Source organism: Calliphora vicina, chromosome 1, assembly GCF_958450345.1.
Source record: "Calliphora vicina chromosome 1, idCalVici1.1, whole genome shotgun sequence".
NCBI lineage: Eukaryota > Metazoa > Arthropoda > Insecta > Diptera > Calliphoridae > Calliphora > Calliphora vicina.
The window spans coordinates 109,390,782-109,405,545 of NC_088780.1; the positions used below are offsets into that span (position 1 = coordinate 109,390,782).

General features: G+C 26.3%; 1 protein-coding gene across 1 annotated transcript in view; it reads left to right on the forward strand.

Moving 5' to 3' along the window:
- Nucleotides 1-3,781: 3,781 nt before the first annotated feature.
- Nucleotides 3,782-14,764, forward strand: part of cv-c (crossveinless c) — a 224,741-nt gene continuing 213,758 nt past the window's right edge. The window contains exon 1 of the mRNA XM_065515477.1: nt 3,782-3,824. The gene's annotated coding sequence lies outside the window, so the exon portion shown is untranslated. The remainder of the gene's footprint in view (nt 3,825-14,764) is intronic.

A 14,764-nucleotide genomic window follows, 5' to 3' on the forward strand; every position in this document is an offset into this window, starting at 1 on the left:
CGTAATTCAGAGACATTTAGTTTACTACGCCAAACCTTTGTTGGGTAGAAGGGGCCATCTCTGCCAAACATTTACCTGATCTATTTATGAATAAAATTAAGAAAGCTAAGGAAATGTCTAAATGATCATACGAGCAGTTTTTGATAATCTTTCATTCCTAGAACTTTGACAGTTTTAGTGTTACTCCCCTTTGTTTAACACTAAAACTGTGAAAGTTTAGGGGTTCTTCTCATCACAAATGAAAAAGTGTTTTTTTTACAATTTTCTTTTTATAAGTAAGATTTGTGTCACCTTTGAGACATAGTTTATTATAAAAATATTTTTTTTTTTTAATATATAAGGAGTTATTTAGGAGTTATATTTAATGTAACCATTTCTACATTTTTACAGGTTTCTTAACAATATTATGGTCACTGTAAATATTTATATGATTGCGGTAAACATAATATGTTAATGTTACGATTCACATGATTGTGGCAATCATATATATGATTGTAGTAAACATGTGTTTGTGACAACAATTTTTATGATGAAGGATTTATCACATTATGTTGTTCTCGGCCTATGGTTATCATAATCTGAGAACAACAACATCCCTGCGGGAAATTTGTGTTAATTGTTCTCAGAGCACTTGTCCTGTGACCAGTGAATACAAAATTATTACCAAAAGGAACGAATTATGATAGGTGAAAACAAGACATATCACTTAACTAGTGTTAAAGTGTAGTTACAACTGAGGAAAGGTAACTGGCACAAAATTAGTCCTGTGACTGGGTTTTGTGGGTGTTATGTTCAATCTCTTTATATGGCAATGATGTTGGTCTAGATTCTAGACCAACATCATTGCCATCATTTCACCACTTTCTAGACTCTAGAAAGTGGTGAAATCACATCTTTTTGGCTCATTGTGATAGGTTACATAATGAACGCAAATGAACCGGTTTTTTACCAAATATTATAAAAAAAAGTTGAACCGACATTGAATAAGTGCGCTTAGGTTAGTTCGGCGACTTGTTCACTTGGGACAATATATGAGACATGTCTTGTATTAACCGAAATTGAATACGTCCATTTAGGTAAGTTCAGAGACCTGTCACAAAGTGTCAAAAAGGTGTCAATTAACCCTTTCCTAGGACATCCCCATGTTAAAGTGACAGGTCCCCTTCATGTAAAGTGTTAGAACTGGAACCGGTCCCTACTACATTGGAACTGTCATGTGATAAGTTTGGTGTTAGTTCCTTTTCTCTAGGGATATGATAAAATGATTCATCATGAACATGATTGCCATAAACATATATTTGTTTACTACAATCATATATATGGCTGTGATTATCACGTGGATGGTAAATTTACTGGTTCTTTGATTACCAGCCAACATCTTAACCAACAATAGCTCTGTGACTCTGTTGACAAATTTGGTGTATCATGCTAAAAACCGACATAAATTGTGCTCCTCTATACAACATTTGACACCCCTTGCTTGTTGATATGCCCAGATATGCTTGATATGCCCAGACTTAATTATACATTCAGCCAAGTCATAGCAAAACGTAATCAGTAGGCTAACAGTAATTAAGAGTTCATAAAAGATATTTCATTAATATAAGTAAAAATAATTTCTGTTAGGAAGCTCCTGAATTTTCCTTTTCTAAGTTTTATTGATAATAGTTGTTGGTGTTCATTCCAAGGGACAAGGTGGCCACTGACAGAATAGGAAACGATGATTGCTAAATCAATAAATATAAATATAATAGTTTATATAATAGTTTAACTCTCGTTGAAGCTACTATAGAAATGACAAATAAGAAGGATCGAAGAATGGTCTTTTGATTTCCTACGGAAATGCTGTAGAAATCTGTAATTACTCAGATGAAGAAATAAACTCAGCAAAACGTGTGGACATTTTTATATCAAATTTTTTTGGGAGCGTTCTTTTCAAAAAGCTTCCGCGTAACCTTTTTACGAAATTGTATTTTAGTGTAATCCTGGTCAAGCATTAAGGCTCTGTTGCACAAATATCGTTCGAAGGACCATTTTCTCACACTTACAAAATTCATAATATTTAAGTGACAGAACTTCGGGCGCATTTTCCAACATAAAAATTTTATAATATTCCTTTTTATGATGAAATATTAGCATAAATTAGGCTACATTTGACCGATGGCATGGTTTATGTTGTCTTTGAGGTACTCTGTGGTTTGTGGCTTATTCGCATAGACCTGCGACTTAAAAAAACGGTGGCACGATTACTGTGGCCAGTTTCACATCACGTGAAATGACCATGCCCTCAAATTGCTCGTGCAGAATGTCCAATGTGACATGAGCCCGTAACACCGTTCTGTTGAATCATTCAATTCAAGCCAAACAAGTTTGTAATCATTGAACTATAGCGCTCGCAGTTGACAGTGACGGCCTAGCTAATGTCACAAAAATCCGGAACAATCAATTACTTGTTTGGAATGCATTGTAAGCTCTTGGATCTCATGTGGATTGGTATCTTCCAAAATTTGTACTTGTTGACGTACACATTCATCCAGAAATGGCCCTCATCACCGAAGATGATTTTGGATGAAAGACACAACAATTTCATCATTTGCACGTGTTGTTAAACTGAGTAAGTGACAACCAATTCAGCAGACGCAGGTTCAACAATATGGCTGCTATCAACTGTCAAAGTTTGGAAGTCTCTATAGGAACACCATTTATAGCGAAAAGACTTAAGACTTAATTTTCAAATATTTTGAATTCTATAAAAGACCTACTTATATTTAAAAAAAATTTTATAATTTTCAATTAACTTTTTTTTTAATAAAATTTAGAATTGTCCTAACTGCCTACGGGTTAATTTATTAACATAATATTTTGTTACCTTTTCTACAAAACGATTGTCTTTTTAAAAAGGAAGTAAATAATTTTCAATAACAATTTCTATGGTTGCTTTTTGTTTGTCAACATTTCTTTGGTATGTAAATTGTTGATTTCCTTTAACGTTTAGTTTTTAAATTTAAGGAAATATTAACAATTTTTGTTGCCACTCAAATGAATTTGTTTGTATGTTTTTAAATTTTTAGGCGAGCGCTGGTTTTTAGTTTTGCTATTACATATGAATTTGTTTGTTTGTTTTAATGTAATGAAAGTGTCATTTTTAGTGTTTAAGGAAGACTTAAATTTAAATATTTTTTGTTTAATGTTTCTTTTTTATTGGAAGGTAAATGATAATATTTTGTTTTATTTTCCTTATTTCTTTTTAACATGGCGGCCAAAGTAAGAGTTTATCGATTGTGGGGTGATGTTTTTTTTTTCTTTGTTAGTTTTTACTGTCTGCTCTGCTCCTTGGTGCGTTTTTATTGTGGCCAATATGGCAAAAATTATTATATAATTTACAAGGGAAATGAATGTATTTATAAATATTTGTATTTGTTTCCGCTATTTGAGAAAATGAAAGGGATTGTATGGCACTGGTACAAAGGAAATTTAACAGAGACATTTACTAAATTCATATAAGTCAGATGATAATACAGGCATTACTAAACCACTTCGAAGTAACGCATACAGAAGTGGTCGTTAAATAACATATTAACCATATATATTTTAACATTATCAATATATTGATAAGGATATTTACTAATAAATCTATTAATTGTCATTAAACATTCTATGTTTATGAATTTAATTGCAAACTATTATTAAAATTTCTAAAAAAAGCTTTTAAGTTTAAAATCTTTTGAACTTACATATAAAATAAAAAAATCTTAATTAACAATTATTTTTTTTTCTATCTTTACAGTTTTCAACCAAACGTAATTTAAAAAGCGTCTTATATGGTAAGTTTCTGTTTTTATTTTAAGTATTTTTAACCATAAATAGCTGTATAATTTAAAGCAAAAGCTATAATTTAAAAACAAATTTTGTTACCAATAAACTATAATTTTTGTTAACGTTTAGCATTAAAACGTTACTACCTTTTAATTTGAATTTAAAGAGCTATAATTTTAAAAAAAAACCCAAAAGGAAAATAGAAATAAAAACTAAATTATAATTGACATAGAATGAGTAGAACGAAAAAATATAAAAGCAGTTATAATAATAATTGAATATTCATTAATATTTATTTAGAACAGCACGCCTTAAATTTTAGCTTTTAAATATTTATAGTTTTTTTTAAAGCTCTTAAGAGCAGAGTGTTGAAAAAATTTCTATTAAACTTGAAAAAATAAAATTAATTTCAATAAAATCATAGTGCTGCTGCTGCTGGTGTCTGTCTGTACAAACAAAATTCAATTAAAACAAAATTTATAACTTTGAACTTGACAGGCCAGGCCGGCCATGGTGACTTTTATTGGGATTTTATAGACCCGTTTAATGTACACAAGTAAATGTCTAAAAGAGTTTATGTCCACTACACATGTTTTTGGTCTTACCACAAGCCACCCATTAATGAAATATAAAACATTAAGATATTTTTTTTAGTACTCGTCATAAAATAAATAAAACTTTTCTTTGATAATTTCTCTCTTATCAATTTTATTAGATTTTGTAATAAATTCACGAAAAAAAATTATTTCATATTTTTCTAATCTTTGAAAGCAGTAGTAGTTGATGGTTCATTAGACATTCCTAGCATTATTACAAATTAACCTAAATATATTTGTCCAAACAAAAAATAAAATAGGAATTAATAAACATTTTTCTGGGAAATTATTACAAAAAAAAAATATAGGGAAAATATGAAAGTGTAAAGTTTTGTTTAAAAAAATAATTATTATTCCGCTGGTGCTGCACAGTTTAACTATAAAATATTAATTTCAATATTTAAAATTAAAGGTTTGTGTTTAGTTGTAAAGACAAATTTACACAAGAATATACATAGCTTCTGGATTGAATTAGCTTTCTTGTGAAAAAGCTTTTTTGACACAGCTCTTTTATGCATTTTTGTTTTACTTGAATATTTTTAAAAATATTTTAATATGAAAAGCATATTTAGTAAATATTTAAATAATATTAGTTTATTTAAAAATCTTTTTTTTAGTTTTTTTAAAAACATAAAAGACTTTGTGAAAATATTATAAAAACTTTTACTGAACTGCGTAAAAATATTGTTTTTAAAAAATACTTTTGAAAAGCAGGTTTTTAATAAAAATTTATGTAAAGCTTTTATATAAACATCTTCGGAAAAAGCTTTTTGCTGTGAAAAATTAGATGTTTTTTTAAGAGATGTAAAAAATATTTGTAACGTTTTTATGAAAGAGGTTGTTTGTTAAAAAATTTGATTTAAAAAAATGTATTTTTTTATTTTTTTAAAATACGAACATTTTCAAAAAGTTTTTTTTTTCTAAAAAAAATATATTTTTTCTCTTTTCTTGATAAAGTTTCTTTTCAACATTTCGTGGAAAGCTTATATGAAAGTGCATTTTTCTATGAATGTGCTTTTTTACAAAATTTGTTTTTAAGTTGTCAAAAAGCTTTTTGTAAAAATTAAAATTATTTTTGAAGACTTAATGAAAATCCTTAAATTTTCGAAAATTTCTGTTTCAGCATTTTTTAAAAATAATGGTTTTTGTGAAAAGTTATTTTTAAAAATTTTTCGTAAAAGCTTTTTGTTTAATTTTTAATTCGAGAAATTTGAGGAAGAGGGATGATAAAAAGTTGTAAAAAAATTTGTTTTGCAAAATAGTAAAATATCAGAGAAAACATGTTATAAAACTGTTAACCTTTTTCCTGTATATTTGTCAAAAATTTATTTTGGAAGACTTTTTCTGAATGATTTTTCCAAAGAGCTTTCAATTAAAAATTTGTTCTGTTAATTTTTTCAAAAAGCTTTTTTCTCTAAAGCTTTCAAACTTTCCTAAAAGCTTCTGAAAATAAAAAATTTTCTACAATCTTTTTTAATCTTCTTTCTGAAAATTAACTATAAATGGTTTTAGCCGATAAAAAGCTTGTTTGGTGAAAAGGGATTTATTCCTGAAAATTTAAAAATGTGTTTATAATTTTTTTTAAAATCTTATATAAAACTTTTTTTTGAAGCTTTTCTGATAAAAAAAACTTTTTCACACTTGTTCACTGTTTTAACTGTTTACAATCTGTTGGCTTAGTGTGCTTGGAAATGCCAATTTTCTATACATAGAAATGTCATAATACTTCTCTCTATGATGAATATGATGTATATTTAAGTATGTATTTCCCAATCTTTATAAAAATATTTTTAATCATACATTTTGTTAAACTCAAACTCCTCTAATGACCCTTTAATCACCTTTTACTCCTTCATAATTTTCTTAAATTTCTAAAATTTTCTAATGCATGCATAGATTTTATGTAATTTATGTGGTTGGTCTTGTGTTTTTGTGGTCTATGTTTAAGTTATTATTATCTTTAATGGTTAATGGTTTTAAACATAATTTGAACTATTTAACATGCATAAATATTTTCAGCTCATAAGTGTTTCATTAAGTTTTATTGATCACGTTTTGACCCATCTTACAAAGATTACAAAGAAGTCAAAATATTTTACAAAAAGTAATGTGAATATTATTTAGTTAGTTAAACTAACCAAGAAAAACAAAGAAAATTTTTCAATATTTCTCATGTTGCTTAAAATAAACAACAAAATTATAATTAGTTGAGATAACTAAAACCCATTGATCTAAAATCGTTTATTTTGCTTTCAACTTTTAGGTGTTTTTTTTTTCAATTTTGCTCTTATTTTTAGCTTACACATTCATGTGTTTTTTTTTAGCTTGAAAATTTATTTTTTTATGACTTTTTTGCGTTTGTTCAACTATTATTTTGTTACCCTTTGTCGTAAAAAGATCTATTCAATAGTTTTTAGTTGCATGCCGTTTCAAGCACACTCTAATGATGCTTAATAATACTTAACTACCGATAATTAATGGAAAATATTACACCATAAAAACCAAATGCAACTACACCTTATCCAAAAGTAAATGTTTAAATAAAAGTTTCAACATACTGGAAGTATGTATTTGTTTTAAAACTTCTTAGAAATGTTTATAATTTTGTAATAGAAAAATGATTATATGATCTAATTTTTCTGCTAAAACATATATTTCCACATTACAGCTTTTAAGCTCCTCAACCCATAAATACGTGATAATAGAAACCTCAACACCAGAAACATGGTCCTTCTTATTGGAGAGACAAAAGCTAAAATTAGGCTTTTCTAAACAATATCTAAGGGAAACAGTGTAACACTTATAAAATACCATTGCAACATGCCTGCATTCTAAACAATGACAGGCAGTTGTTAAAAATGTCAATTCTCTTCTCTCTAACTCTTTAAGAAACGTTGGTCGGCATTCTTTTGTAAATACATTTTCATGTTTGTTTGATATTTTTCTTCATTCCTAAAAGATCTTGCATGAAAAAAAAAGAAATATTGTTAATTTGTTATAATTAAAGACAAGCAACATATCAAATCTATATAAAAACGCCATATAAAATACATTTTAATTTTAATTTATTTAAAAACCATCATCACTACTGCTGACTGACAGTAATGAATTGTGAGTGAGGCCTACCCGGTCGTCTGCTATCTGGTATAAGGGTAATAAAATTGTATTTATTTTTATTATTATTTTCTGCAGTTAATTTTTATTATAAGACAATTGTTTATTTCGACTTCTTCTTCATGAAAGTAGAAATAACAATTACATGCTGGTTGTTTTATTTCAATTCGGTTTCTTTTCTGTTCTTTTTTTATAACAAAATTTTCGATTTCTGTTCACATATTTTTATAGACGTAATTAAAAATTACGATTTCTGGCGTTGAGTTCCTGTATTTTATTACAACAAAAAACCAAAATTTTTTTAGTTTTTGGTAAATCATCATAAAAATAACTGAAAAACAGACTGGAAATCCAAAAAGAAAAAGAAAAACTCAAAATCGATGACAGCTATAAATTTAATTTAATTGAAGTTGAAAGTTTTGCTGTTAAATTCTGTTTAAGTTGAAGTTTCTTAAATCCCCACTTGAAAAAGTGAAAATGAAAGCTAAACTTAAGTAGAAGAAATAACAAATACAGGCTGCGTAATAAAAACAAACAAATTATTCAATTGAGATGAAATTGAAATTAATTCTCAACGAATGTGTCATGAAAAAAAGAAGAATTTTGTTATTAATTTCACTTAAACACTGACAAATTATTAAGCCCCTAAATAGTAGTTAAGCTGGAACATGAGAAAAGTCTTAAAATTCAAAAAAAAGAGATACAACTATAAATAGATTCATTATGAGTGTTGTTGAGTGAGTGACAAAGTTAAGTGCCTGTGTGAGTTTAAAAATATTTATAAAAGCTTTTAAGCTTAATTTAAACTATAAGCTAATTAGCTTTAAGCTTATGTTATCTATAAGATTTAGATTTTTTTAGATTTTTTAACTATTTTTCAAGTTTGTTTATTCTGAAATTTGTTGTACTAAGAAAAGTTTAAAAGCTCTGCAAAGATTTTGTTTTTTTATTAAAAACTTAAAGGTTTTAATGGAAACTTAAAATATTTTTTATAAAAAACTAAAATTGCTTTTAATGAAATCTGAAAAATGTTTTTAAAAATTAATATAAAGTTAATAAATTTTTAATAAAAAAATAAAAAGCTTTTAAAAAACAAAACGGTTTTTGTAATAAAAATAAAAATATTAAAAAAAATTTGAAACGAGTTTTAATGAAAAATTAAAAGCTTTATGCAAAAGTATTTATAACAAATCAAAAACTTCTGATAAAAACTTATAACATTCGAATAAAAAGTCAAAAGCTTTAAATAAAAAGTTTATACGTTTACTAAAATAATTAAAAATATTTAATAAAAGCTATGAAAGCTTTTACTAAAAAATTTAACTTTATTTAAACTATTGCAAAAGCTTTATTTATTGCACTAAAAATAAATTATTATTTATTTACAACCATGACATTAAATTTTTCAATAAAATCTAATTTTATTATTTGCGAGTACAATTGTTCGCAAAGCCTTCAACTATCTATTTTTTGCACTTTAACTAAATTGTAGGTAAACACCCTTTAAAAAGTCCCCCAAAGCTTTATGTTGTATAAACAATTTAGGTCAAATCATACTTAAACAAATTATTGACAAGCAAATTACAAATTTTTCCCAAAAAGAAACACTTTTTTACAACTATAATTTTATTGAAAAAAATAAAACAAAAAAATAATAACCTGCTTTAAAAAAATAACAATTCTCAAATTAACATCGAACGTATCGCAGGGAACACAGGTGCCTTGCAGACGTTTTTTATTTGTTGCAAATATACAACCCACTACCAGTCATTGTCTTTGTTAGCAAACTGGCAGGCAGGCAGTCAGACGGATTAGTAATATGATGAAAAATTTTCAAATATTTTGTTGATTTTTTTTATTTTTTTTTTTGTATATTATTTTGGCCAAACATATAATTTTATGTATTATTATTGGTAAAAAGGTATGAATGGCAATAGCAAACAGCAAAGCAAAATTGTTTATTGAAATGTTTGATTACTTGACTTCTTTAACTTGTTTCTGAACAATTGTTGCAAAGAAATACAAAAATAGTGCCCCTGCCTCCTCCTCCACCTTCTGAAAAATAAAAAAAAAATTAAATTACAAAAGGACGGGAAACTGAAAAAAGTATTTGAATGAATCTATAAAAATGAATTGGTTTGTTTAGCTTTGACTGTTAAAAACTGTTGTTGTTGCAGTTATTGCTGCATGTTGCATGGGTGAAGCAAATTTTGGTAAAAGGTGTGTCAGTAGTTAATGCAACTGACTTAAAAAGTAAACAACACTGACTTACAGTTACAATAATAAAAATATAATAAAAATGAAGAAACCAACAAAAACTATAGCTGGTGGCAATGTTGCTGTTGTGTTGTAGTTGTTGTTGCTTAGTGTCTAATGTTGTTTCAATTGTTTTCTTGTGTTGCTGCTGCAGCTAATGTTGCAGTAGTAGTGTTGCCACCGAGTCTGTGTATTGTCTTTGTTTTGCATGCGTTCACCTTTTCAACAAACTTTTTAGATTGTTGCTGAAAAAACAACAAACTGCTGGAAAAAAAATTGTTGCTATGAATTTCTACAGTGGCGGCATCACGTGGCGCGATCAATAATCCATAAGCACGCAAACACTTTATCCAAAAAAAAAAATTAAAAAATAAAAATAAACAAAAATATAAGAAAGAAAAAAGTTTGACAAAACAAAAGTGGGAAGTGGGTTAATGCAAGTAATTGCTGCTGCTGCCATGCCAAGAGTAAGTAAGTCCACAAAAAGTGATTGCATGGTGTTTTTGCTTTTTAGTCTTTTTTTCTCTTGTCGTTGTTGTAAAGTTTTATATTAATTTTTATTTTTTTTTCGTACTGCAAAACTAACGGCTCCCTCATTTTTAGTGTCGTTTTAGTTTTGTTGGCTTTGAGAAAAAAGCTTTTGTGGAGTGTGAATTGTAAAAAAAATAAAAATAATAAAATGTATAAAAATAAGAAATGTAATTATTTGTTTTCCAATTCAATTTCACACCCAATTTGTTTATTTATTTGACTTTGAGTTAAGCCTCATTTATTTAAAGAAGTCAGTAGTTACAAAAAATATGTACAATGTATTAAATAAATTGCTTGTATTTCCCATACTCTACGGGCGGTTGTTAAAGTTTGTTGGAATGCTGGTTAGAAAACCTTTAATCTGTTAAAACGTTTTTATATTAAATGGGCATTTAGTAGCAGTAATGTGTAGCTCTCATATGGATTCATTAAAACAGAAAGTTTAGTAAGGCTTTTACTAAAGATTTAAAAATATATTTAAAGCTTTTAATAAAAAGCTAAAAAGCTTTTAAAACCTTTTAAATGCTTTTCAATATTTTATTAAATCATGTTATAAAACGTTTACAAAGATTGTATAAACAATTAAGAAGCTTTAAAAAATCAAATTTTGAATTAAACCTTGAAAGCTTTTACTATAAATATTAATATGAAATTAAAATATTGATATAAAGAAACTTGAAATCTTTTTATAAATTCTTTAAAAGCTATAGAATTCTCATTAAAAGTTTAAAATATTAAAAAAAACTATAAATTACTAATTTAACTATGAATGCTTTTACTATGAACTTAAAATAATGTTGAAATAAAAAACATGAAAGCTTTTAATAAAGCCCTTAATAAATTCTTTAAAAAAATTATGATTTTTAAACATTTCATTAATTATTTTTTTAAGTGTAAAAATGCTTAATATGTAACAACTGTTAGTAATGATTTTAAAAGCTTTACATTTTATTAAACAAGTTAAATAAGTATAAAAGCTCATAATACCAATAAAAGTTTTTATAAAAAAGATTTCCATAAAAATTGTTTAAAAGCTTCTGATATATGGCATGAAAGCATTTAATTAAGATTTTATAAAACATAAAAACTTTAAATGAAAACATGAAATCATTAAACAAAATATATCAAAACATGTACTTATATTGAAAGTAATGTATGAAAGCCTACAATACCTTTTAATATGTATTTTTAAAATTTATTTTCTGGTATTAAGTTTATTAAGCTCTTCAATGTTTATGAACATTTCCCAAGAAGTTTGTAACCCTTTGTAACCCCTTTTTGCTTAATTTTGAAATTTCTGCAGCTCATTTATTTTTGCTACATCTACAAAACTTTACCTATCTAAATCCCTAAAATCTTAAAACCTACAAAACAATGAGTTTTATTTAGATGCTACAGATAAAAATCTTTAATTTTTTTTCGTCATCATCATCATCTTCAGCTTGTTCTGCAATTATTGAAATTCCCATAAAATGTATTTTTAAAAGCAGAACAATAATTGTTTTGATTTTTATCAACGCACAGACATATGTTCAATTTAAAAGAAATAGTTTAACCTCTTGTTCCAATTTTGTATAAACAAAAAATTAAAAAAAAAAACTCATCAGCATCTTTTTAACAAGACTCAAACCAGTTAAACTCCCTCAACATGGATGGAAATGGGATGCTTTGAAAAGAATTCTTACAAATAGGCATCTTAAGCACTTAACCACACACAGCTATATGTACAAACAAACAGATCGTAACGATCTTAGTTAATAGAATTGCGCGAAGATGGAAAATACAAAACAACAAAACTTAACTATTCAAGCATCATCAGCATACCATGACGTTGATAATGATGATCAAGCATCAGCAGCAGCAGCTGATCATCATTATTATCATACACATCATGATCGACAAACCTAAGAACAAGCAGCTGATATTACTTATTCTACTCCACTCCATTCACTATTAAAGATTGAAGAAGAAAATGAGAGATGGAGGAAAAAAAAAACTAAAAGAAATACTTGAAAACATCTTTACAATCAAAGATATAAATCTTATGAATTAACCAGATGAACGACATCATTCAGCAACAACAACAGCAATGAATACGACGACAATATTACAACTGCTGCAACACAACAAACACCAATAACAACAACAATATCAACAATATGAGTCGAATTGTAGAAAAATGGGCATGAGGAGAGCGCGCGTTAACAATTCTTAAATTTCTATAGGCATCATATTTACAAGTTAATATTTGTGCTAACAAGATATTGTTGTTGTTGTCTATGTTTCTAGCTTTTTTTTGTTTAGCAGAAATTTAGAAGGAACAGAACAAAAAAAATTATTTTAAATAAAAATGTTTTTTGATCGTTTGTAAAAGATTTTTCTTTTTGTATTTATTTCTTAACAAGAAGAACGACATTAGCAACAAATGCCACAATAATAGCAGCAACAGCTATGAAATTCAACAACAAAATATCAACAGCTTTAAGTAGCAACATTATAGAGCAACAAAAATATTGCTTCATAAATTTTTAAAGGAATTTAATCGTGTGTTAAGGCAAAACTATGTTCAACATTTATGAAATGTGATGAATTACGAGGGTGGGTAAAGAAAATAAGTATGTATCTGATCCTTTCAAATCTAAAAGGTTTTTTATTAAATTTTCAATGTAAAACGTTATTTTTATTGGAAATTTTAAATCAAATAAAAAGTTTGAAAGCTCTATATAAAAAAAGCTTGAGAACAATTAACTGCAAGCTTTTAGTTAAAATCTTCAGAACTTTTAATAAAAAGTTTTAGAACTTTAAACTGAAAGCTTCAGAATTTTCAAAAAAAGCCCTCAGTTTTACAAAAACATTTATTAAACTGCTTTAAAAGTGTTAAAATAAACCTTTATACCTTTCAAAAGCTGTTAATAAAATGTTTGAGTAATTTTAATCAAAGCTTGTAAGCTTTTATTTTACTTTATATTTTAAAAATTAATAATCGTTTTAATATAAGCCCTAAAATCTTTTACTACCAATAGTAAATCCTTTTACTAGCACTTTTGATAAAATATTGAAAGCTTTTAATACAAACAATTTGAACTTATAGGTTTCATAATAATGTTTAATAAAAGTTTTAATAAAACTCTAATAAAATATTTAAATATTGATAAAAATATTGATGGTAGATTTTAATAAAACTTTGAAAACATTTGAAAAATTATATAGTAAATATAAATACTTTTAGTAAAAAAAACTTTGTTAAATAAATAAAAAGTTTAGATGCTTTGATTAAAAAGTTTTCTATGAAAATATTAACATGATTTAATACATAGAAGATTATGCATTTTTAATTAAAATTGTACATATTTTTGTTAAGCATTTAATTTTTCCTAAAAGTTTTAAGCTTTTACAAAATATTTTAAAACTTAATAAAAATTTTAAAAGATTTTTATGATAAAAAACAATTGTAGTAAAAACTTGAGTTTTTTTAGTACCAGTCGTGAAAAATAAAAATTTATAAAATATTGAATGTTGGTATTAAATTAAGTAAAAACTAAAACTTATGTATAAAATGGTATAAAAAGGTTTGAATAAAAAGTTTTGCACAAAATATCAAAAGCATTTAATAAAAAATCATAGAAAATAGCTTAGAATATTTTAATAAAAATCTTAAAAAACTAAACAAGAATGAGTAAGCAGAACTGTGTTTGGTTATTGTTACAAGAACAAACCACATTTTCATTGGGCTTACTCTATCTTGTTGCCTGAACAGGTTGTAATACTCATTTTAAAAGCTTTCATTATAAATCATAAAAGCTTTTTTAATACAAAATCTTAAAAGAGGTTTTAATCAAACTCTAAAAGAAGATTTTAATTTAAAACTTTAGAAGATTTTGATTAAAATCTTATAACAGAAAGCTTTTATTTAAAAACTTAAAGGATTTTACTGAAGAAATTTTTACTTAAAAACAGTAACTTTTATAAAAAGCTTTAGAGCTTTTATTAAAAACTTAAGAGTTTGTATTATAATGTTTTTATTAAAAGTCTTTAGAAGAATCTTAAGAGCTTTTATTGAAAAGCTCTTAAGGGTTTTTTAAAACCCTTAAAAGATTTTATTATTGAAAAAATTTAAAGAAGGCTTATGATCTTAAAAATTTACTTGCTTTTAATATAAAACTTAACTTTTGAAGCTTGATTGCTCGTAATTAAACTCCTTTACTTAACTGCCATTATGGTGGGTTTTTGTTACTTCAATAATATTGCTAAAACATTTTGTTGTTGGTTTGCATTAGCATTTCAAATCAACAACACATTTTCAACGACATCATATTGTTGCTATTGTTGTGCCTTACAGCAGATCAAATCGTAGGAAATGTTTCAAAAAAAAAGCTCCAGAAAAACATATGCCGAGTAGTTTAAACCGACCACTACTACTCACTACTACCTAGGAAACAAAGCTTTTCTAT